The sequence below is a fragment of the Cervus canadensis genome, chromosome 7, assembly GCF_019320065.1.
Source record: "Cervus canadensis isolate Bull #8, Minnesota chromosome 7, ASM1932006v1, whole genome shotgun sequence".
In the NCBI taxonomy this organism is placed as follows: Eukaryota; Metazoa; Chordata; class Mammalia; order Artiodactyla; family Cervidae; genus Cervus; species Cervus canadensis.
In genome coordinates this window covers 90,681,150-90,706,376 of record NC_057392.1, presented here as the reverse complement: position 1 = coordinate 90,706,376, position 25,227 = coordinate 90,681,150, and the positions used below count along the sequence as shown (strand labels likewise).

The window sequence follows — 25,227 nt, the reverse complement described above, 5'->3', positions numbered from 1 at the left end:
AATGAGATGCAGGGAAGCACAAATTGTGTAAATGAAATCTAGACTGTTTCTGGGAACATAATTTCATGAATAAAGATGATCTAGCATCTCTGAACTATGTATTTTAAGATTAATATTTCTCAATAGTTCTTGTCAATGTGAGTGGCAGTAGAATCCATAATAAGTATTTTATTGAATTATATTTAGTTTAAATATAAATGTAAAAAGGCACCATGAATTCTCATGTCAAATTATGTCACCCGAAAGTTAATTAGTTGTACCATGACTCAAAAAAAAAAAAAAGAATTCTTTTAATTTGGTAAAATATATGCTTGTGTCTCTAAGAGATCAATGATTTTTAATTAATAAAATTTATTTTTAGAGCAGTTTTAGGTTCACAGCAAAATTGAGCAGACAGTACAGAGTTTCCACACACTCCCTAGCCCCACACATGCACAACCTCCCCATCAGCCACATCCCAAACCACAGTGTTACATTCGCTGCCATCAGTGAACCTGCACTGAAACATCACTTCACCTTAAATCCATAGTCTGCATGAGGGTTCACTTGTGATGGTACATTCTATGGGCTTTGACACATTTTTAATGACATGTATCTAATTCCACCACTGTAATATCATACAGAATAGTTTTATGCCCCTAAAAATCCTCTATGCTCTTCCTATCATCGCTCCCTTCCTCACAACCCCTGAAAACCACTCACTTTTTTCTTATATTGTCTCGATAGTTTTACCTTTCCCTGAAAATCAGCTCATTGAAATCATACAGTATAAAGCCTTTTCAGATCAGCTTCTTTCATGGAGCAGTATTTGTTTGTTTCCTCTCTGTTGTTTCGTAACTTGATAGCTCATTTCATTTTAGCATTGAATAATATTCCATAATCTGAAGGTACCACAGTTTTGTATCCATTCACCTACTGAAAGACATCTTGGTTGCTTCCAAGTTTGGGCAGTTATGAATAAAGCTGCCATACACATCTGTGCACCTAAGTTTTTAATTCATTTGAGTAAACACCAAGTCCCTTACATACCAGATTAGAAATTGAAAGGCATTATTTTTTTTTCTTTTTTCTTTTTTTCCTGTGCTTTATTTTTTTTTTTTTTAATTTTTTTATTAGTTGGAGGCTAATTACTTCACAACATTTCAGTGGGTTTTGTCATACATTGACATGAATCAGCCATAGATTTACACGTATTCCCCATCCCGATCCCTCCCCCCACCTCCCTCTCCACCCGATTCCTCTGGGTCTTCCCAGTGCACCAGGCCCGAGCACTTGTCTCATGCATCCCACCTGGGCTGGTGATCTGTTTCACCATAAATAGTATACATGCTGTTCTTTTGAAATATCCCACCCTCACATTCTCCCACAGAGTTCAATAGTCTGTTCTGTATTTCTGTGTCTCTTTTTCTGTTTTGCATATAGGGTTATCGTTACCATCTTTCTAAATTCCATATATATGTGTTAGTATGCTGTAATGTTCTTTATCTTTCTGGCTTACTTCACTCTGTATAAGGGGCTCCAGTTTCATCCATCTCATTAGGACTGGTTCAAATGAATTCTTTTTGACGGCTGAGTAATATTCCATGGTGTATATGTACCACAGCTTCCTCATCCATTCATCTGCTGATGGGCATCTAGGTTGCTTCCATGTCCTGGCTATTATAAACAGTGCTGCGATGAACATTGGGGTGCACGTGTCTCTTTCAGATCTGGTTTCCTCAGTGTGTATGCCCAGAAGTGGTATTGCTGGGTCATATGGCAGTTCTATTTCCAGTTTTTTAAGGAATCTCCACACTGTTTTCCATAGTGGCTGTACTAGTTTGCATTCCCACCAACAGTGTAAGAGGGTTCCCTTTTCTCCACACCCTCTCCAGCATTTATTGCTTGTAGACTTTTGGATAGCAGGAAAGGCATTATTTTTTGAAGTTCTAGAAAACTGAAGTGCTATGGTCAAAAGTTCTGTTGGTTATATTGTTTAGCCTCCTCATCTCAAACTGAAATTGAAACAGACACGCCCACTTTGGGGGACACTTTTTTCTTTCCTTTTCTGAGCTTTTCAGCATTCAGTATTATTTATCAGGCAAGGCAAGAAAATACCCTTTTTCCTTTGGTTTCTTGAATCAAGAATCTACTTAACTATTTTAACAGATCAGTTTTCAAGTAAAAACCAGAAAGGAATCAGGAAGTTGTATTTCTACATTCCCATTTATCATGTCCTTTTATGTCTGTTTCAAATCCAAGTCCATCAAACCAGAATGTGAAATCACATTGAAAAAACTACATTAACGTTAATCTCTGTTCCTACTCTCTATCTGAAAAATAAACTTGGAAGATAAAAACCTAACCTGCTGAGACTCAAGTGATAGATTTTGTACCAATGGGTGATGCCAGTGAGACAGAGTGCCAATGAGTGGTAAGTACACTGATGATGTCGGTCAACATACTCATTAACCTCACTAACTATTTGTTTGTTGCCTGTCATTTCTGTGAGACTGTCAGCTCCCCCAAGAGCAGGGACAAGGCCTGACTGATTACTCTGGCACATAGTCAGTATTTCACTATGTATTAGTTGAATGCATCATTGGTTCATTAGATATGTTTTATGTTAATTAACTTCCTTTATTTAACAGTAAGTAAGTACCTCCTAGGTACAAGGCTGCGTGTTGGGTATTTTGGGTGTATAAAGATGAGTGCAATTCATACCCTGCCTTCCAAAAGCTTACACAACTGTCAATCATTGTAGCAGGCTGTCCTTGCCAAGACCATATCCCCTCGGCCTCCCCCTTCTTCCACTCTGGATAGTTCCACCAGGAGTCATGGCATCTCCCCACATAAAGGCATTCTTTAACCTTGGAGTAGCCCAGCACCTGGAGGCAGACTGGAATTGTCAGAGAAATAACACCTCTAGGACAGTTTTCATCCGGTGGGGGTGGCAGTTCCTTGCCCTTCAGTAGGAAACTTTTTGAGCCCACGTCACTCAGTCTCTCAGGAGGTCCCCAACAGAACTAAGCCCAGATGCTCACAGCAGTAACCTGCTCATTAAAACACCTTTTATTAGCTTTTCTCCTTTCTTGGTCCCACTTCCTACTCTTCTCACAGTGCTTCCTAAGATCTCTTCCCAAATAAATTATTCTCCCTAAATCCATTACTCTAGGTCTGATTTTAAAAGAAGTATGGACACTGGAGTGTGCTAAGTACTAGAGGCATGAACAGAGAGCAGTGGGAATGCAGAGGAGGAAGGGATTTAAGCCTAGCTGGGAGAAGACTTGGCATCATTTGAATGGGGTCTGGGTTGGGGTAGTGAGTGCACCTGTGGGAAGAGATGCTTCAGGTGGAGCAAACAAGGGCATATGGTGCTGCTGAAGAACACAGACTCTCACCGGATTGTAGGCAATTGAGTCCAGAGGGAATGTGGGCAGAAAAGTATCTCAGGCTTTCCCAGAAAGTACTCTGGAGCCCCTCACATTCCAAAAAGGAGGCAGTTCTCTCTTGCCCCTTTCATTCTAAACTTCAGCTCCAGTTCCTTACTGTTTTCACCCTGGTACTTTGAAAAGTCCAAACATTCTCCTTTTCGTAGGAATCTGAATATAGAAACAAACACAGCTACCCATTGTCTATAAAAGCAGCCATAAGGTCACCACTCTTTAAGCATGGCACTTTCTTTCTGCCTGTAGATTTGAATTCATGTTTTCTGAGTTCCCATGACAAGTTGAGCATTAATGTTTGTTCTTTCTGAGAGCTTACAGTCTAAACACAGTGTCCGTGCCTCAACCCAGACAGGGAACTTTCCTGCCTCTGTTAGAGGGTAACCTTAAATTTCAAAACAGACAAAAAAAAGGAAGAGTATGCCACAGAGTCAAGGAATATAACCCGAACTAACTACGTCTTGAAATCCCCTCTATTACTTCCCAAGCAAGTATAATGCAGATGGATGGTCCTGCTCATTCTTTCTCTGGGTCCTAGAAGTGGTTTCTCGCAAATGAAATGTTCTGACAAGTCATTCCATCTCCAGTGCTGACTCAATTATAGCTTCTTACCATGATCAACAACTGCTAAATTGGTTATAAACCCAATTTATAAACCCAATTTAAACCCAGAATAGGAGCTGAAAACCAAAAAACAGAGGTGTGGCAAGAGGACAGGAGCAGAATCATTTTTCCAGCAGAGGAAAGCTAGCTTAGGAAAGACAAAATGAGTACTTCCGAAACAGGTATACAATATTGGAAAATAACAGATTCAAGAAGTTATTAAAGCTCGAAAGAGAGTTTGGGGAGAGAACACTACTCATTTCAGCTCAGCAGGAGCCAGTTTGCATTATTATGTTTCGTTCTATACTTAGCTTTGAAGAAAGCCGCAAATTACAATGGTTAAATAGAGCTTTAGAAAATGGAAAATAGCAACATTGCAAGTACAGAAAGTATTGGGGTAGTAGAACATCCTCCAGTTCAGGAATGGATCTAGAGAACTGAAATTCCTCTTTTCCTCTCCCACCCTCAAGAAGTTTAGCCATGTGTCTTTTATGAATCACCATTACTATAATATTGCTTGTGTATTAATAATAAATATAGCTTTGTTTTTAAAACAAAAGGATCAACCAGAGGTTGGGAGAGAAAGAAACCTGCTAGAGTACTTCAAACAGGTTAAGTACTTGGGGGAAGATACCAATTTAATACCTACCTACATTGAGAAGTGAATGATGAAAAACACATTTTTGACCTTTGCACATTTAAGGCACTCCTCTACAGCCATACTGAAAGTGTTAGTTGTGACTAACTAACCCACTCTGTGACCCCCATGGACTGTAGCCCGCCAAGCTCCTCTGTCAATGGAATTTTCCAGGCAAGAATGCTGGAGCGAGTTGCCATTCCCTTCTCCAGGGTATCTTCTCAACCCATGGACTGAACCTGCATCTCCTGCTTTGCAGGCAGATTCTTTACCATCTGAGTCACTAGGGAAGCCTCATTACATGTGTTATATGTAATATGCATTAAAATGTGTTAACCAATTGATGCTCATAACGGCCTTATGAAACAGATACTGTTCCTAATCCATTTTATAGACGAGGAAACTGGAGCACAGAAAGGCTAACTTGCCTAGGTTCGTACGGCAGGTAAGCGGCAGAACCAGGGTTTAGTCTGACCTCAAAGTTTGTGTTCTTGATGACGACATTCAGAAGCCATGCTAGGAAGTGAATGTTTGGGTCCCTCCAAAATTTATATGCGGAAGTCCTAACTCCCCATGTGACGGTACTTGAAGATGGGACCTTTAGGAGGTTTAGCTGAGGTCACGAGGGTGGAGCGCCTGTGCTGGAATCACTGCCCTCATCAGAAGAGGAAGAGGCACTAGAGCTCCGACTCTTTACCAGGTGACGACACAGAGAGGGGTGGCCATCCACGAGCCAGGGAGAAAGCCCTTACAGGAAACGGAATCTGCTGGCTCCTTGGTCTGAAAGCTGCAGAGCTCTGAGAAAATAAATCTCTGCTAAGCCAGCCAGTCTTTGGTATTTTGTTACAGCAGCCCAAGAAGAGTAAGACCACAAAGCTGTTATGACCAAGCTGTTACCCAGAGAGACAAGGAACTGTAGGCAGAAGAGTTTCAGCTCAGATCTAGGGATTGCTTCAGGGGCTTCTCTGTGAAGACCGTGTTTCCTGCAGGACAGGTCACAAGGAATTTCCGGGCCCGAGGGTGATGTACAGTGAATCCAAGAGCAGGGGTCAGAGCTCTAGGGGAAGCTGCACAAACTGAGACTCAGTACCTTCCCTGGTCTCAGTGGCCACTTCCTGAGTGAAGCTCAGAGCAAATGTGAGCAAAATACTCAGTGATTTGGGTCTGGACAGGGCTGTTGAAGAAGGAGGAGGAGCGAGTCAGTCAGGGAAAAAAAACAAAACCCTCCTCCTCTCATTTCCCCGGAAGATGCTATGAATCAGATTTTTGTGAAATATGACAGGTTACTATTTGAGGTGTCCTAGCACATCTCTCAGCCTTTCATAGAATCCCAGTCCCAATTGGTTTAGCTCTAACTCACTTTGTTACAAAATTTTTGCCACTAAGAATATCCAGAATTTTTGCTCCTATAATATCTCTATGAGTATATTCTCTGTGTATGGGTAATTTTATTTCTATGGAATAGATTCTGAGAAGTGGGGTTTGTAAGAGGAAGAATGTTTTTAATTTGAAAGATATTTTCAGATTTACTTTTAAATAGGTTCTAACAAATCACATTTCATTGGTACTGTAGTGAGTATTTGTCTTTCTTAAACATCCTTCCTCAGTTTAGGGCATTCTCCCCAGGGAGAAGCCAGATACATGCTTTCCCAAAATCCCTTGCAGTATGAGTGCAGACATATGACCTACGCCCTGCCAGTCACATACCACAAAGGCTCCACATTAATGAGACAAAGATACAGTTCCTCATAGAATCCAATCAATACTTCCGGATTCTAGACAGCAGTGACAGTCATGCCTCATTCTGCGAACTTTGGTGCTCTGGACAGGAATATCTCATCAAGCCCTCAGTAGCAGGAATTGGTTGATCTTTTCTTAAATACATTCACATCTGTCAATCCTGTTGCCTCTACCCCAGCTGAGGCCACCATGATCTGTTCTGGGACAGCAGCAGCAAGCTCCACCTGGTCTCCTAGTCCCTAGCATAATTAGAATCCATTTTCCTCCTGCAATCTGAATGATCTTCCTAAAACTCAAGTCTAACTATGTCACCCCCTTGCTTTTAAAACCTTTCATTTTTGCCCTCTCTGCCCCAGACTGAAATTTCTATTCCTTACCCCGGCCCATGAAATCTTCCAAGAACTGGGCAGGAATTCCCTCGCCAGGCACGCCTCTTTCTTCCCTTTGAACGCTATACTCAGTCATACTGGACATTTCTCAGGTGTTTTATTACCCCATGTATTTTCTCACTTCTGGGCTTTTGCAAACACAACTCTCTACTTTCTTCCCTTACCTTTTGCCTGCCTACCTTCTTGTTCTCTAGTTATTGGTTTACGTCTCACTTCTCTCACTGCCTAGGATTAGATTATGTATCCCATCTCTAGGTTACCAGATTATCTCATAGTTCTTATCTCTGTTTCCCACTAAGTTGTGTGAAGGTAGGGACGGTGCCCATTTTATTCCCTGATGCACGCTTGCATGCTCAGCCATTTCAGTTTTGTGCAACTCTTTGCAACCCCATGGACTCTAGCCCGCCAGACTCCTCTGTCCATGAGATTACTTCAGGCAAGAATACTGGGATATTCCTGCCATGCCCTCCTTTAGGGGAGCTTTCCAACCCAGAGATCGAACCCACATCTCCTGCGTTGCAGGCAGATTCTTTACCGCTGAGCCACCAGGGCAGCCCTCCCTGCTACATAGTCAGTGTCTAACACGGTGTCTGAGACACGCTGCCACTGCTGCTGCTGAGCCGCTTCAGTTGTGTCCGACTCTGTGCAACCCCACAGACGGCAGCCCACCAGGCTCTCCTGTCCCTGGGATTCTCCAGGCAAGAACACTGGAGTGGGTTGCTATTTCCTTCTCCAATGCATGAAAATGAAAAGTGAAAGTGAAGTCGCTCAGCCGTGCCCGACTCTTAGGGACCCCATGGACTGCAGCCCACCACGCTCCTCTGTCCATGGGATCTTCCAGGCAAGAGACATAGTGGGTAATAAATAAAAATCTGATGGATTAATAGATAAATTGATGAGACAGCTACTATTATCACCATTTACTCACAGGGTAACTGAGGTTTAGAGAGTCTATTTTCACAAAGTTATGAGGCTACTTAACAGAGGACCTGGGACCAGAACACAGATATTCTGACTCTTAATGTATTGATACTTTCAACTATCCCTCTTTGCTCCCTTCAAATGCAATTTATCACTCTTTTAAGCTTGTGTGTTCAGCTGCTTAGTCGTGTCTGACTCTTTGCGACCTCACTGACTGTAGCCTGCCAGGCTCCTCTGTCCATGGAATTTCCCAGGCAAGAAAACTGGAGTGGGTTGTCATTTCTTTCTTCCTTTCAAGCTTAATAAACACATTATGATGCACAAAAACCTGGATGGCAGGTATATTTGGGGCCAGATAATTCGGGCTCCAAAATCACTGCAGATGGTGACTGCAGTCATGAAATTAAAAGACACGTGCTCCTTGGAAGAAAAGTTATGACCAACCTAGATAGCATATTAAAAAGCAGAGACATTACTTTGCCAAGGTAATGCAAAGGTCTATCTAGTCAAAGCTATGGTTTTTCCAGTAGTCATGTATGGATGTGAGAGTTAGACTATAAAGAAAGCTGAGCGCTGAAGAATTGATGCTTTTGAACTGTGGTGTTGGAGAAGACTCTTGAGAGTCCCTTGGACTGCAAGAAGATCTAACCAGTCCATCCTAAAGGAAATCAGTTCTGAATATTCAATGGAAGGACTGAAGCTGAAGCTGAAACTCCAATACTTTGGCCACTTGATGTGAAGAACTGACTCATTTGAAAAGACCCTGATGCTGGGAAAGACTGAAGGTGGCAGGTGAAGGGGATGCCAGAGGATGAGATGGTTGGATGGCATCACTGAGTCAATGGACATGAATTCTGAGTAAACTCCGAGAGTTGGTGATGGATGGGGAGGCCTGGCGTGCTGCAGTCCATGGGGTCGCAAAGAGTCAGACACATCTGAGCGACTGAACTCAACTGAATTCTTTGTGGTCGGGCTGTCCTACATATTGAAAGATGTTTAGCAGTATTCATGGCCTCCACCCACTAGATTCTAGTAGTATTCCCCTCCCTGTTTGTCTCTAGACATTGCTAAATGTCCTGTGGGGGACAAAATAGCCTTCAGATAAAAATGAGTGTTCTAAGATTACCACAGGCAATTTGTTAAATCTCTGCAACTTTGGGTTCAGAATATAAGTCTCAGCACAGACATACCTCCAGTGGAAAGATGGAGGTCAAGAACAGATTCATGTCCAAATATTGACCTTGTACCTTTTAAGCCACAAGTCTTAATCTCACTGAGCCTCAGTTTTCTCCTCTGCAAAACAGAGATCATAATGCTCAAAATTACAGGAAGGATTAGAGAGAAGGTACACAAAGTACTCAATAAGCTACATCAATTTAACTAAACTATTGCTTTCTTTGGACCAATAGCTAGTGGGTCAATTTGCCAAAACATGCATGAAGAAAACATGACCAAAGAGAGGAGCTGGCAATTCAGGGTGAAATGGAATGCATTTGATGGCAGGAGGTGTTTGCATTCCAGGAGGTCAAGAAAAGCCCCAAGTTTCAGGAATGAAAACAAGTATGACATTTGAACTGACAAGCTTATTGGCATGCTGCCTTTTATTTATTCTCTTATAATTTCATGGTTTTATGGAGAAAATAAAGAAAAAGTCATACTTAAGGATCTCTTACCATTTTTACTATGATTACACACCCCAAATTGGATTGAGGGTGGGATGGGGGAAACTGTAAGTTTCAAGATCCACCAAAAAGGGAATCAGGTGATTAGCAATTGCTCACATTCTCCCTCTCCCTTATGAATTTTAATGCATTTTATTTGGTATTTGACATACTGTGTTTACAGGATTCCTTCAGTTTTGAATAGCAAGTCTAGACAAAACATTTTCCTTCTAAGCATCTATCATTTTTTGCTGACTTCCTGCTTTGACACAACAATGCTGCTTCAGAAAATGCTTTTTAGGGAATTCCACATGATGTTACTGCCTCAGGGTTCAAAGGATTAAACTAAAGGGATGTGGAATTCTGGCTGGGAACAGCAGAACTCAGCAGCACTCAGTCCTCTAGCTCCACAGAACCTCCACCCTCTTCCTCCCTCCTTCTCTCCCTTCTCCTACCTGGGACTTCAAACGGCTTACTCCCCTCCATCCACAGTGAGATGCTCCAAAACACTTCTGCAACAGAGCTAGATCCTCTAACTTAGGCCTAAGGATGTCTACCTGCTGAACCATTAAAATATTCACTATTAATACTAGCCCAGGCCTGGAAACATCCCAAGTGTCCATCATAGTGGAATGGATAGACTGTGGTGAATGCACACAACAGAAAATCACAGAGCAATGAGAACGAACGGATGCAACTACACGCAAAAACACGAGTGAGCCTACCGTTAAACTCAAGAGGCGGAGTGCAAATCGTACCTGTGGTGCTCCTCAGTGACGTTAAAAAGCCGCGAGACTCATCTCTGCTCCTAGAAGTGAGCCTAGTCAAAGTCAGGAGGGTGGAGCCCTGTGTCATGGGAGGGACAGGGAGGATCTCTGGGGAGCTGATTATAAGAGTGTGTTGACTTCGTGAAGAATAGCAATGGAGGTTCTTTAAGAAACTAAAAATATAATATAATCCAGCAATCCCACTCTTTGGCATATATCTGGAAAGGATGAAAACTCTAATTTGAAAAGATACATGCATCCCTATATTTACAGCGGCACTGTTTATAATCACAAAGACATGGAAGCAACCTAAATGTCCATAGGGAGATGATTAGATACAGAAGGTCTGATACATATATACAATGGAGTACTGCCCAGCCATAAAAAAGAATGCAGCCATGCCACGTGCAGCAACATAGAAGGAGCGAGAGATCATCATACTCCAGGAGGTACATCAGACACACACAGACAAGGATCCCATGATACCACTTATATATGCAACCTAAAAAAAATGATGCAAAGGAACTGATTTACAAAGTAGAAACCGATTTCAAAAAAACCCTTATGGTTACTAAAGGGGAAAGATGGAGATGAGGGATAAATTAGGAGTTTAAGGTTAACATACACACGCTACTATAAATAAAACAGATGCGCAACAAGGACCTCCTGTACAGCACCGGGAACTCTACGCACTATCGTGTAACAACCTATAATGGATAAGATCTGAAAAAGATTGTATGTATGTGCTGTGCGTAATCGCTCTGTCATGTCTGACTCTTTGTGACCTTTGCACTGTAGCCTGCCAAGCTCCTCTGTTCATGAGGATTCTCCAGGTAAGAATACTGGAGTGGGTTGCCACGCCCTTCTCTAGGGGATCTTCCCAACCCAGGAAGAGAACCCATGTCTCCCCCATTGCAGGCAGATTCTTTAAGATCGGGAAGCCCATGAATACTGGAGTGGGTAGCCTATCCCTTCTCCAGGGGATCTTCCCAACCCAGGAATCGAACCAGGGTTTTCTGCATTGCAGGCAGATTCTTTACCAGCTGAGCTACCAGGGAATCGGATTATTATATAAGATTATAATCTTAAAGATTATATATATGATATATAATATATACGTGTGTGTACGTGTGTGTGTGTGTGTGTGTGTGTGTATAAGCTTTCCTGGTGACTCAGTGGTAAAAGAATCTCTCCTGCCAATGCAGGAGACACAGGTGTCCGATCTCTCAGCGGTTGGGAAGATCTCCTGAAGAAGTAAATGGCAACCCCCTCCAGGATTCTCGTCTGGGAAATGCCATGGACAGTGAAGCCAGGCAGGCCACAGTTCATGGGGTCACAAAAGAGTCTGACATGACTTAGTGACTAAACAACAACAACAAATATATATGTATAACTGAATTAATTTGCCATATACTTGAAACTAACATTGCAAATTAACTTCTTTTTTTTGAGCTTTGAGCTCAGCTGCTTCAGTCATGTCAGAGTCTGTTCAATCCTATGGAATACTGGAGTGGGTTGCCATGCCCTCCTCCAGGGGATCTTCCCATCTCAGAGATCAAACCCATGTCTCCTGTGTCTCCTGCATTGGCAAGTGGATTCTTTACCACTGAGCCATACTTCAACTTAAAAAGTATGTGTACTTTGTGAAAATTCAGAGCTCTTCACTTATGAAGATATAGATTAAACATCTACATTTTTTCCCAGATGTATTATAGATTATACTTCAATCAAACATATACTGAGAATCAGACAAAATAAAAACATTATTAAAAAATCCCAAATTTTCTAACATTTTCATTTCTTTGAAAGTCCTCTTCTTTCACTTTAGGCCTCTCTCTCAGGGAGGATACAGTCTCACAGAATTACTTCAAGCTTTAATAACACTTCTCAGAAACTAGAAGAAGAGCTAAAAGATTTGAGTTCTACTTTCCACTTAACTTTCCTACTGATTTCTGTGAACTGTGCATTAAGCACAGAATGTGACTGCTGTGAGATGCTGCAGGGAGAACCAGTGAGTCTCCTCCAATAGCAGGGAAACCAAGGTTTAGAAAAATGAAGTGACTTACTCAGGGACATGTGTTCTTTAGTAATAAAATGGAAAAGGAAATAGAAAGGAAAAAATTTTCAAAATAAAAGTGGCAATGACAGTCTGTGGTCCAAAAGCTTCCATGATTTCTCCTTCTATTTAAGAATGAAACTATTTCTGAGAGGGAGAAGCAACTGGCTCATTATATAAATGCAGAACTTTAATTAATTTGCTCCATTTAGATAAGAGCTAATGATCTCATTTGGTTATTGTGACCCTGAATTTTGTGACTCTGAAACAAAATTCCCTTTCAATTGGCACTTACAAGCTAGTTTCTCCTTGAGACTTAAAAAAAAAGAGATGAAATAGGAGAGCATAGGTTATGCTCCCATGACAAGCAGCCCCCAAATCTTAGTAGTTTAAAGCAGCCTGGGTTTATAATGATGCCACGTGTCTATCAAAGGTCAGCAGGAGCTTGGTTCTACTCTTCATGTCCTCTGAGGCTCAGGGTGAAAGGAAAGCCAGTTCTGGATCGAGACTGGTTATGATGCCAGTGCAGCAAGAGATGTGTAACGGGATAGGCTAGCTCTTAAACCTTCTGTCTAGAAGTGACACACACAACTTCCACACCCATCTCTGCATCACAGCAAGTCTCCTGACCACTCCCATCTCCCGTAACAGGGAAGTGCAATCCTACGGTGAGTTGGGAAGAAGGGGGAGCTGAACTATTTGGAAATGGCTCTAATGACCTCCTAAAAAAGCAACCAAAATTGTCCCATGGGAGTCCCACATTGCCTCATGAGTTCTACTATCATCACAGTGACCTATGCTTTATTTAAATATATAATGGAGTGAAGATAAACTCTGCAGAAAGTAAAACATAGACATAAAAGGCAGCATTGACAGGTGTAAATAAAACTCTTTCATCTATCATTGAAAGGATTTTTATGAAAAACATGAAGTGGTTTCATCTGCCTTTCTGCAAATAGTTTAGTGGCTGAATGATCAATATCCCTCTAAAGTGCCCAGGAACCATTCTGACCAAAAGCAACCAAGTAAATGAATTGCCTCCAGGGCTATAACAGTGCACTTAAATGAAGGCAGCTCACATGGATGCAAACAAAGGTATCCCTTGTGGTCATTTTAAGCATTAAACATCAACGAGGCAATAGTGCTTTTAAGTAGAAAGGGAAAAAATCATTTCTTGGGGCTCTAATCTCTAATGTTAATTTTTTTAAGAAAAGAAAAAGATAACTTGACAGATAATAGTTTGGTTTATGGAGAAGGCAGTGGTGACCCACTCCAGTACTCTTGCCTGGAAAACCCCACGGACGGAGGAGCCTGGTAGGATGCAGTCCATGGGGTCACTAAGAGTGGGACACGATTGAGCAACTTCACTTTCACTTTTCACTTTATGCACTGGAGAAGGAAACGGCAACCCACTCCAGTGTTTTTGCCTGGAGAATCCCAGGGACAGGGGAGCCCGGTGGGCTGCCGTCTATGGGGTCTCACAGAGTTGGACATGACTGAAGAGACTTAGCAGCAGCAGCAGTTTGGTTTACCTGACCTTCTCCTTGTTTTTCTCTGTCCACAAACCTTGCCATAAAGTCATCAATACTGATTGAACACACACACACAGACTGATAAGTTAAAGGCAGAATGTATCAGACCTCACTCAGCCTCTCTAAACTGTCATTTTCTGTGCTAAGTTTCAAAGGATATTGTCTTTGGTGAGTAGCAAATAAACATTTTGTTAAAAAATATATATAGTTAAGATATGCATTTAAATGCCTATCTGTCAAAAAGCAAAACTGGAATATAAGTCTATTAAACACACATACACAAACACAAGCATCACGACCTGGCTCGTTAGCAGGTGCCAACGCATGATTCTTCTCTGGAATCAAGTGTCCTGTGTATATGCCATCACACTTCAAATGATGCAGAGTTCAAGTACTTTCTTTACAACTTGAAAAGATGGTAACATATAATACATCTTACTGGTACCTCTGTAGTAGGAATATTCTTAATACTTTACAGTCATATTATTTGCTAGTTTCAATGTCCCTGTGTTTTTAATGTATCATGGTATAAGACATGATTGCATCAAGAATACAGTTGATCTAGGTTATAAATTATCTTATTTTTAATTCTTAAAGAAAAAATTTTAGGTGAAATTTTTTTTTTCAATGTGGAATAAAAGAGTGAAAAAGTGATCTTCCAGCTATGATTCTGGATTATTAAATAACATTTCCATGCCAATGGCTTCTAACACAGATATAAATTTTGAGGACCACACCAAGGTTATGGGCTCCTGGAATTGAGGTCCAGATAGTGCAGAGACCCAGGTTTCCCTGGTGGCTCAGACAGTAAAGAATCTGCCTGCAATACAGGAGACCTGGGTTCGAGCCCTGGGTCGGGAAGATCCCCTGGAAGAGGAAATGGCAACCCACTCCAGTATTCTTGCCGGGACAATTCCATGGACAGAGGAGACTGGTGGGCTACAGTTCGTGGGGTCGCAGAGTCGGACGTGACTGAGTGACTAACACACGCACACACACAGGTGCAGATGATAGTTTAGTGGAGCTAAGCCAAAGTGGGCCAGGGGATGGTGTGAGGAGCAGTGGTGATCAGGAGGGCAAGCAAAGGAAACAAAACCTGAGCCGGGGTCTTGCCTCCTGGGTCAGAGGCAGTCCAGACACAGTAGAGCATGCCAGGAGAAGAATTTCTCTGACACCCACTGAAGCACTTCTACCTTCCCAGCCTAAAGTCTCTTTGCTTGTTACTATCCCCAGTAGAATTTTAGTCCTTCCGGAGCTGTATGTCAGCCTCATTGTTCTAAGAACTCTCCAGCCAGGGGCACAGGTCTTGCCTTCTAACCTGACTTGGGCCTTCGAGGGCGGTCTCCATGTCCATGTCTGTTACTTCAGTGCCCGGATGTGGCACACGTGTGTTGTTGCTGTTCCGTTGCTAAGTTGTGTCCGACTCTCTGCAACCCCGTGGACTCCAGCTCACCAGGCCTCCTTGTTCTTCCCTGTCTCCCAGAGTTTGCGCAAACTCATGTCCACATATAGGTGCTTAAATATTTGTTGAATAAATGAATTTCAAATAAAGAAATACGACCAGGGTGGGAAGTGGAGCTAACAGCGGTGGGCACATTCTCTTCATCTGGTGTCCCTCTTTAATAAATCATTTGTTCCTGGTCTAGAACCACTGCCCTTATGGGAATCCCCCTAACAAACAAGGCACCTTTAAGAGTTTCAGAAAGTTCATTCAATCCTTTGCCTGGGTTTCTTCTTTTGTTGCCATTTCACCTTTAGTTGTGTTGAAGTAACTTTCTAGGTCCATTATGGAGACACTCCTGGATGGTGAGCCACATCAGCAAATGGAAACTCAGATAACTTTTGTGTCCCTATAAATGCTCCAGTCGACCAGAAATGCAATATATCCAGCCAGCCAATTCCCACTCTGGGCCTTTTCATCTGAAGCTGGGTAGAATAGGTGGTACCTGCCAATCAGAGAGTTTCTACTTTTCTCTGTCTTGCTTTTTAGTCTTTATTCTATAAAGGTTCCTATCTTCCACCCTATTTTGCAGTTCTGTCTGCAAAAGTAGACTCTTGCTTTGTGAAGTGTTAAGTAGTTTGTTTCTATCACCTAAATTGTCTTCTTTAATCATTTTTAAACAGCTCTTACATACGAACTCAAAGCCCCTTCATTAACATTCATTTATGCTACAAGTAGTTTAGATTAAAAATGTCAACACTTTCATGATACAGAAGGAAGACCAAAAGTACAAGTATAATTTCATGGGGAGGAATTATGGAAGATTCAGTCAGTCAGTCAGTTCAGTCATTCAGTCGTGTCCGACTCTTTGTGACCCCATGAACCGCAGCACACCAGGCCTCGCTGTCCATCACCAACTCCCAGAGTTTACTCAAACTCTTGTCCATCGAGTCAGTGATGCCATCCAGCCATCTCATCCTCTGTCGTCCTCTTCTCCTCCTGTCCCCAATCCCTCCCAGAATCAGGGTCTTTTCCAATGAGTCAACTCTTGCATGAGGTGGCCAAAGTATTGGAGCTTCAGCTTCAGCATCAGTCCTTCCAATGAACACCCAGGACTGATCTCCTTTAGCAACCTCCTAAACTACACTGATCTTACCGTTGACTAGTGAAGAGTGAGGTACCTTATTTTGTAAATGCCAAAAGCAGCAGAAAGGCACCAAAATATAAATATATGACTTTTCAAATGAATTTGACAAAGACTGCATTTTGAAAATGTAGTAACTCTGCTCTCTCGGGGACTACACTCATCTTCAAACACTAGCTAAAATCTTGAGCAGATGAACACCTGAAGTTTGAAGCTAAACACCCTTAGGTGTTCAGTTTCAAAATATTAAGTTAATATTTTATATCACCAAGAAAATAATAACAAGAGGGGCACTAGCTTTTGAAAAAAGGTTTTCAAACACTCCAAGCTTTAATGTACACTTTTTTTAAAAGCACACATTAAAGACATCACAAGTTAACATTAATATCTTCTTGCATTTATAACTATCCTTGTAAATTTATTGTGAGACCACTAATTAGGAAGCAGTATTTTCAAAATGTGTTTTATCATCTATAATAAAGCTTTTGTCCTGTTTCCTCTGTGACCAACCTTGCATATCTTTATGTTCATTTTGACTGGATTAACAGTGAATATAAACGACATTTCTGGGATGGAGACAGCAGATCAAACCAAACAAGACCCATGTTGCCCCTAAATGTCCAGTTTCAAAAGGATTCTCCAAAGTTCCCAGCAGCTGTTCTTACTCTGGCTTACTTTAAAATAGTCTTTGTGTGTGTGTGCTCAGTCATCCCATGGGCTGTGGCCCACAAGGCTCCTCTTTGCAATCCCATGGACTGTGGCCCACAAGGCTCCTCTGTCCAGGGAATTTTCCAGGCAATACTGGAGTGGGTTGCCATTTCCTTCTCTAAGGAATGTTCCCAACCCAGGGATCAAATCCTTGTTTTCTGTCTTTCCTGCACTGGCAGGCAGATTCTTTACCACTAGCGCCACCTGGGAAACCTATTAAAATAGTCTTTGAAGATTTTTTTTTTTTCCTTAAAAAGAGTACAGCTACTCAGACCCCAATGGAGACCATTTCTAATCTTTGGAGGGTGGAGCCCAGAAACTCGCTTTGTCAAAACTCGTATGTGGTTCTAATCCGGTCTAAATATTTATATCTCCCCCAAATACATACATTCAAATCCTAGTGCCCCATGTGATAGTATTAGCAAGTGGGGCCTTTGGGGGGTGAGTAGGTCATGAATGCTGAGTTCTCATGGTTGAAATTAATGCCCTTATAACTGAGGCCCAAGAGAGCTACCCTGCCCCTCCCACTAAGTAAAGATACAAAGAGAAGTCTGCAACTTGGAAGACAGTTCTCACACCACCTTTCTAGCACCTTCGTCTTACACTTCCAGACCCCAGAACTATGAGAAATAAATATCTGCTGCTTGTAAGTCACCTGGTCTGTGATTTTTTTGTTGTGTTAGGGGACCGTTAACTCAAACAGCACACCTTGACCAGCACAATAATAACCACTTACACAAGTCTTGTCACAAAAGAAGGTTCTAATAAGGAACAGGGTGCTGCCATGGAAAACTAACTAGGGAGGGGCCAAAACAAAGGAGGAGACGCCAGTCCATATTACATCCCGCCAACCCCTCAGAAACCCTCACACTGGAATCCATCCTGGCTGAGAGCTGCCAGCACCTCTAGGAAGGACCCAAGTCAGACTGAATATGGACCCAAACGAGGTGATAGGCCAGAGACAACCCCGAGGACCAGCCCCATTACCATAAACGCTGGGACTGCAAGTCCTGGCTGAGCAGTTCTCCTGGTTTCCTTACCCAGCTGCTCTCTGCGCCAGCACCTCCTTCCAGTCAAGTCTCTGGCTTTGTTAGCACATGTGTCTCCTCAGACAACTCATTTCCAAGTGTTACACAAGTGCCCACTCCCAGGCTTGTATTCTGAATGAAGACTGCAGCTGCTGCCGCTCCTATTGCTACTGTTAGGCCAACAGGCCAGGCCACAGTACCAACTAGGCCCAATTTTGGGCTCTGAGATTGCCTAGGCCCCAGCAAACCTAAAAGAAGCAATGGGCTTAGAAGAGCCCACAACAGGGTTCACGATGGGGCTTTGGTACCTCAGGATCCACCGCTGTGACAGCCTCGACGACTCCCCAGTGTTCATGTTCACCAGCGCACCACATACACCAGCGCGAGGAGCCTCCCAGAGCCCGCAGGACAGGCTCTCGCGAGAAACTGCCCCTGGTTCCCGTGTGGAACGGCCCAAACATCGCGAGAAACATCGCGAGATCTGGGCATGGCCCCAGTGACTGTGGCCCAGTCTCAAGCAGTGACTGCTCTTCAGATATTACCACTCCCCAACTCGGGGTGGTGCTTTTGACTCCTCCCTCTAGATAGGAGTCTACATCTCCTAAATTTTGTTTTAAAACCGAATGACAATTTAAAAAAAAAAATCTTATTACAACTGTAAATAGAAAAGCAGCACTGTTTGCCATCAAGAGAAAGCAATGGCGGGGGGGTGGGGGTGGGGTTAAGAAAAGCAAAAACAAATACCCACATGGTATTCAAAGCAAGCCAGACACTTGTTTGCCTAAGGCATCCCGAGGTCTGCTGTCTTTTTGTTAACAAAGGAATGGAGAGAGTCTTGCTTTACCCTCTTAGCACACTGGCCCCTTGCACAGACCGAGGCCTGAGGCTCAGGGCTAATCTTCAATTGTTCGGAAAAGGCCACGTGAACTAATTTGTGCTGATGACACAGAAGGAGAAAATTCCCTGGAGGCTTTGGGGGAGGAAAAAAAAAAAAAGATTTTCCCTCTTTTGAGAGGCCCTGAAAGAGAATGCATCTCTTCCTCTGGATGTTGACTGGGGCCACTGTTGAGTGCAAACACCGGGCCTGGAGCAGTCTTAGCCAGGGGAAGAGATGCTGCCAGCCCAACAGTGAGGCCTGCATACTGGAGGCCCCAGAGCCAGATGAGCAGACCAGCCAGGATGCCTCCCTGTCTCCTGCCCTCTAGGCTGTTTCAGTCACTGAGGACACCCTGAGTTCGGTCTTCTGTTTGTAATTCAGGGTCATCTAATGTCATGCATATGCATCAGATAAAGTCATCTTAGTGGCTGGCACACAAACCCTAATTTGGGAAGTATTTGTCCTAGGTTGGGAGAGGTGATGGCAATAACAAAAACAAAGCTCTGGTAGGCTATAATCAGCTTCTATTTACCTCTTGATAACTTTTCTCAGTAAGAAAGTCCAAAGTGCACATTGCCAGCTGCACTGGAACTCCCACAGGAATCTTTGAAAGTGTGGACTGGTGATGGGGTGGGGGTGGGGACAAATAACATCAAAATAGTGTCTGTGTCTCTGTCATTAAGCATGGAGCACTCTGAGCATTTTCTAAGTCATATCCTTTCATCATTTTATTTGGGAAAATCTAATCTTCAAAGTAGAAAAAACTATGCAGATATATTTTTTGTTTCTATATTATTTATAAAAGGAAGCAACCTAAATGCCAAGCAGTAGAAGATTAGGTACATTACAGTACATCCACCCGGTGGCATATTAGACTACTAATTACAGTGATGTTTCCGCTAACATGAAATGGCATATAATTACTTTTCTATTAAATTGGTCCATGGAACAAGCATAAAGAAATATTGTATTTTTAAAACCTTTTGACCATGACCCAGAGTAACCAGCTGTTGACTGAAAAAAAAAAAAAATGCTCAATCTAAAAGTTGCTAGTTATGTTTTGTTCAGGGATATTACTGAAGACTGTAGCTCAGGAGGCAACTTTTCAGATAGCTCTGAGAAACTGTGCCAAAGACGTAAGGGAGGAGCCAGGATATGTAGGAAGTTTTGTTGAAAAACAAAAACATGTAGTGGAACATCAGAAGATTACTGCTACTCACAAAACACAGGCACCTCAAGTTAATGATTTTTGTGTTTTTCTACCTATGGGAAGATGAAAGAATCGGGCTCATTGAAACTATTCCTTTGATATGCTTCTTATTAATAATTATCTAGGGTCATTATTCTGTTTTTCTCCATCCTAAGTCCTGAGTTCCCCTCAGGGCGCACTGTGGTTGAGAGTGGTGTGTGGTGGTGTGGTGTTTTGGCTGATGGCTTGATGGTAGCCAACACTTGTTCACTGGAATGGCAGGCAACCTTCTTTGTCCACACAGTTCATTTTGCACCTTGACCCAGGACACCTTATACATATTTTATTGCTAACACAACATTTGCAGAAAACAATGCTTGCCAGCGCTGGGTGCAATGCACTTTGGCATTTTCTATGTGCTTCCATTGGATCTTTTCCAATGCTAGTTCCAACGCAACCCACCATACGGGTTTCATCACCAGTGAAGGATTATGACCCTTCACTAATTGAGCATGATACGAAAGATGGAAAAAGAGCAAATGACAAAAACATATGTTTAGAGAACTTGCCTGGAGGGAATGTGCCAAAATATCAACAGGCCTGGAACTCTGGGGGATTTATTTATATTTTGCAATTTGTCACTAATAAATTTTACTACTTTTCATAATAGAAATAATATTGCCATACTAATTTTAAGTTGTTCTGAAGGCTTCTCTCCAGGCTAAGTAATTCAGTTCCTCACAGTCTGGTAAATTCACTTTATACCTCCTGATGAGCTTCTGAGAGCAAAGACAGGGTGGTAGCCAGACAAAGCCACAGCCTGTGAACCTGAGCCCCACCCTGAACAGCTCTGGGCTTTAGCACTTCCTGACTCATGGCCCCCACGTGGCCATTGCTAAATAATGTACATCTTAATGAGGAGATTGATGTCACAGTTATAGGCGTCCTAGACTTCTCCTTTCCTTCCTTTCTTCCAACACAATTTTCCTGAGTGCCTGTTACCTCCCAAATACTATTCAAAAAGCTGTATAAAAATATCCTTTTATATTTTTAAAATTTTCTATAATGATCATGGATTTCTTCCATAGTCAGAAAAAAAAAATCCACATTGCTTTAAAGGAAGACCTTAAGATGTAGATCTTGCCTGCAAGTTGCCCACAAGCCTAGGAAAGAAGCAGACAGGTAAACGAATATGTTACTGTGGGCTTTGTCCCTTACCCACTTCCTATTTCAGCCAGAAAGCTCCTCTGAGTAGCTTTTAATTATTAGGGGCCCCAGGGTTTGTCTCTTTCCTTTCCTAGGACACCATGATGTTTGCCTGACTCCCATCTCTGCCCCTCCACTCTTTTGTTTTGTTTTGTTTTTGATGTGGACCATTTTTTCAAGTCTCTATTGAACATTGCTACAATATTACTTCTGTTCTCTGTTGGCTCGGGGGGGCCCCAAGGCATGAGGGATCTTGGCTTCCTGACTAAGGCTTGAACCTGCACCCCCTGCAATGGAAGGTGAAGTCTTAACCGCTGGACCACCAGGGAAGTCCCTGCCCACACTGCCTAATCTCCATTTCCTTCTGTTGGCTGAGGGAGCATGTTAGCAAGGAGAGAAGAAAGAGAGAGAGGAGGGTGGGAGAGGCATCTAGTCCCGCTGAGGCGAGGTTCTTGGATCTGAGGTGGATCGCCTGTGTGTGTGTGTGAGAGGGTGTGTGTGTGTGTGTGTGTGTGACTGTGTGTATGTGCACACACGCTCAATTGCTTAGTTGTGTCCAACTCTTTGCGATCCCATGGACTATAACCCTCCAGGCTCCTCTGCCCGTGGGATCCTCTAGGCAAGGATACTGGAGTGGGTTGCCAAGCCCTCCTCCAGGGAGTCTCCCCCACCCAAGTCAGGCTGATTCCTTACTGCTGAACCACCAGGATAGCCTCAAGGTGGATCGTACCTTGGCTGTAAACATCTGACTGAGATTAGTGATAGGGAATTCTGTGGTGCTTGGAAGACCTCATCACTCGGCTTGAACAGTGTAACAAAGGCTAGGTGGTCCATCAGAATTTATTTCCCTGATTTCCCAAGCATGCCATGGATGGCCTGATCAGTGACCTCTGGAGGAAAGAGACAGCGGCTCCATACTGGTCTGGCTTCAATGACTGCAGCCAGATCTTTCTGGTTATTTTCAGGTTTTCTCGGTTAATGAGTAATGTTCTGATGGTAGCTTCTCCTCAGGACATTAACTTCTGATTCTGGTATTTCCCCCAAAGAAGTTCAGACAAGTTGGCAGACAGCAAACTGGATAAGTCACTAGAGAAAACTGCATAATGGTCCTAAATCTATGCTCCAGTGGCCACTGTTCCTGGAGAAGAATTGATTTGTCACCATCTTGTTGAAACAACATCTATTTGTTTTCCAACATGGGCGGCCTGTCAAAATGTAATATAATGCCAGGGGCAACTCCAGTCAGTCAGGGATATTTTATCAGCAGTTCCTTAACCTCTCGGACTCTTGGTGTGATCAGAAAAATTTCCCTTCAGCATATTCTTTTAATAATCCCTTGGACACAGTTATGGTGGATTCAGACCCTTCTAACCATTCTGGTCTGCCCAGCCCAAGCTTTCACACAGCGTGTATCTGCCTTCCGGGGTCCCCTGTTCTGCTGAATTGTGTTCTTCTGATATTTGAGGGGTTGCTCAGGGAAACAAGAGATGTCCAGGAGGCCTGGGAGGAAAGGTTCTGGAAAACCTGGTGAAAAACATTTCTCTCCAGTGCCTCTTCTGTTTGCACCTCATGATAAATGCTCCTTCGGCAGTTTTATAAACAGACTGCTAAAATGTCACCTTTTTAGAAGTGTGAGAGGCTTGTTGGAGAGGACTACTGGGACTCAGGCAGACCAGGAGTGGGAGATGCCTTGGCCTGAGCTGGCAATTTGACAATAAGCAAGTCGTTTGTCTGAGCAGTTGACCAGGACTGGAAAATGTCAAGCTGCCATCTTTCATGCAGACAAAAAATACTTTTGCTGATCCTCTGAAAGTTAAACAGGGTGTGCACTTCCATCTTAATGAATGCCTCTCAGTCCTGTGTGTGAGAAACATGGAGGATGGAGCAACAAAGGATGCTTCTTAGAATCTGAAACAAGAGGGGCCAGATGGTCTAGAAAGGGGATAACCCCACCCTCCTGTCCCAGCCATGTCTGTTTTAGGAGTAACAAGCAAATAGCTTATGGAATGAAGCAGGTTCAGATAAAATGCCATATTTACCAATCCAAACAACTGGTCTGTAGAATGAGAATAAGTTAGGTCATCTTGATAATATGTTTGGGATCCCAAGAATCTTAGTATATTTTGAGGCAAAGTAGCATGTTATTTGAATTCATTGTTCAATTAATATAGAAATTAGTTATAATCGGGTTCAGGCCCATCCACCCCAGAAAGAAGATGGAGTCTGTTCTGCTTTCTTTATCAGTACAGCATTAATGAAATTCCATCTGAATTCCAGAAATCCTCAAGAGGCTCCTAAAATACATCTTAGTTACCACAAAAGTTTATTTCCCATTGGAAATTAGGAAAATAAAAGACTTAATTTGTAAAGGGGGGTGGTGGTGGAAATACTGGATGCCTCATGAAAGGAAAATGCCCAGGATTTCTTGAGCTGGTCCTTCAGACAGAAAGTCTGTTCCCATTCAATGGCTCCCAAGGCCTCATGTCCAACAGGCCCACAGGTTTCTCAGCTCAAAGGTGCAAGGCTTATGGACAACCACACCTGCTGTACATTTGAATGGTTCAATATACCAGTTTTTCACCAGAAACTTATAGTCAGTTGTGATAGCTTATCGTCATAGCCCATTGCCTCCCACTGGTAATGAATGGTTTAAGAGCTCTGCTGTTCAGTACAGTAACCAATGCCCACATTAAGCGCTTGAAATGTGATTAAGTCCCAACTGACATGTGCTGGAAGAATACAACACATACCAGGTTTGAAAGACTCAGAACAAACGTGAAAATGTCATATAACTCAGTGACATTTTATGCCGATTAAATGTCAAAGTGATAGTTTTGGAAATAGTGAATTAGATAAGCTATATTATTAAAATTAGTTTCACCTATTTCTTTTAATCCTTCTTAATGAGGCTCATAAAAAATTTAGTCATTTATGTGCATTATAATGACTAACACAGCGTTAGGTATTTCATCTCAACTGTGAAAAGAGTCATCAGCTCTTTTTTCCACACCCCTTCTAAAATCTTCTTCTTTTGGTCTAATTCTGAGATTCTTTTGGTGAGACACCAAGGTTTTTCTTTGTTGTTGTCATAATTGGGGACAACTTTCAAAATCCAGTGATTTTAAAAATGGACAATGACTACTCAGTAGCTTTGCTCTAGGAAACCAGGAAAGAAACATTGGTCAAAGAGACAGTCCCACAAAGATGTTTTCAGCCAAACATTTACGTTTCTTCACCAGCCTCTTCCCATTTCTCCCATCACCCCAACAATGAACAAAATGGTGGCTTGTCTAAGCCCTCCTGCACAGGTCGGACACAAATAAATCTTTGTTTAAGAGTTAGGTTTGGGCTTCTCTGGTGGCTCAGTGGTAAAGAACCCCCCTGACAGTGTAGGAGATGTGAGTTCGATCCCTGGACTGGGAAGACCCCCCGGAAAAGGAAATGACAACCTACTCCAATACTCTTACTTGGGAAATCCCAGGGATAGAGGAGCCCGCAGTCTACAGTCCATGGGGTCACAAAAGAGTCAGATGCCACTCCGTGGACATGAACTTAGTGACTGAGCAGCAGCATCATAGACTCGTTGTTGTTCAGCCGCTCAGTCGTGTCCGACTCTGCGACCCCGTGGGCTGCAGCACGCCAGGCCTCCCTGTCCTTCACCATATCCTGGAACTGGCTCACACTCATATCCATCAAATCAGTGATGCCATCCAACCATCTCATCCTCTGCCATCCCTTACTCCTCCTGCCTTCAATCTTTCCCAGCATCAGGGTCTTTTCTAATGAGTCAGTTTTTCCTATCAGGTGGCCAAAGTATTGGAGTTTCAGCTTCAGCAATAGTCCTTCCAATAAATATTCAGGGTTGATTTCCTTTTAGGTCTACCCAAATTTTACATACCAATA

The 25,227-nt window shown here is 42.7% G+C and overlaps 1 long non-coding RNA gene across 4 annotated transcripts in view; it reads right to left on the bottom strand.

Moving 5' to 3' along the window:
• Positions 1-18,453, bottom strand: part of LOC122445052 — an 81,774-nt gene extending 63,321 nt beyond the window's left edge. For 3 of the 4 annotated variants that reach the window (XR_006270432.1, XR_006270431.1, XR_006270430.1), the window contains exon 1: positions 18,361-18,397. This is a non-coding gene — a long non-coding RNA (uncharacterized LOC122445052). Of the gene's footprint in view, positions 1-18,360 lie in introns of all 4 variants that reach the window. The other variant, XR_006270433.1, reaches the window with a different exon arrangement.
• Positions 18,454-25,227: the final 6,774 nt, after the last annotated feature.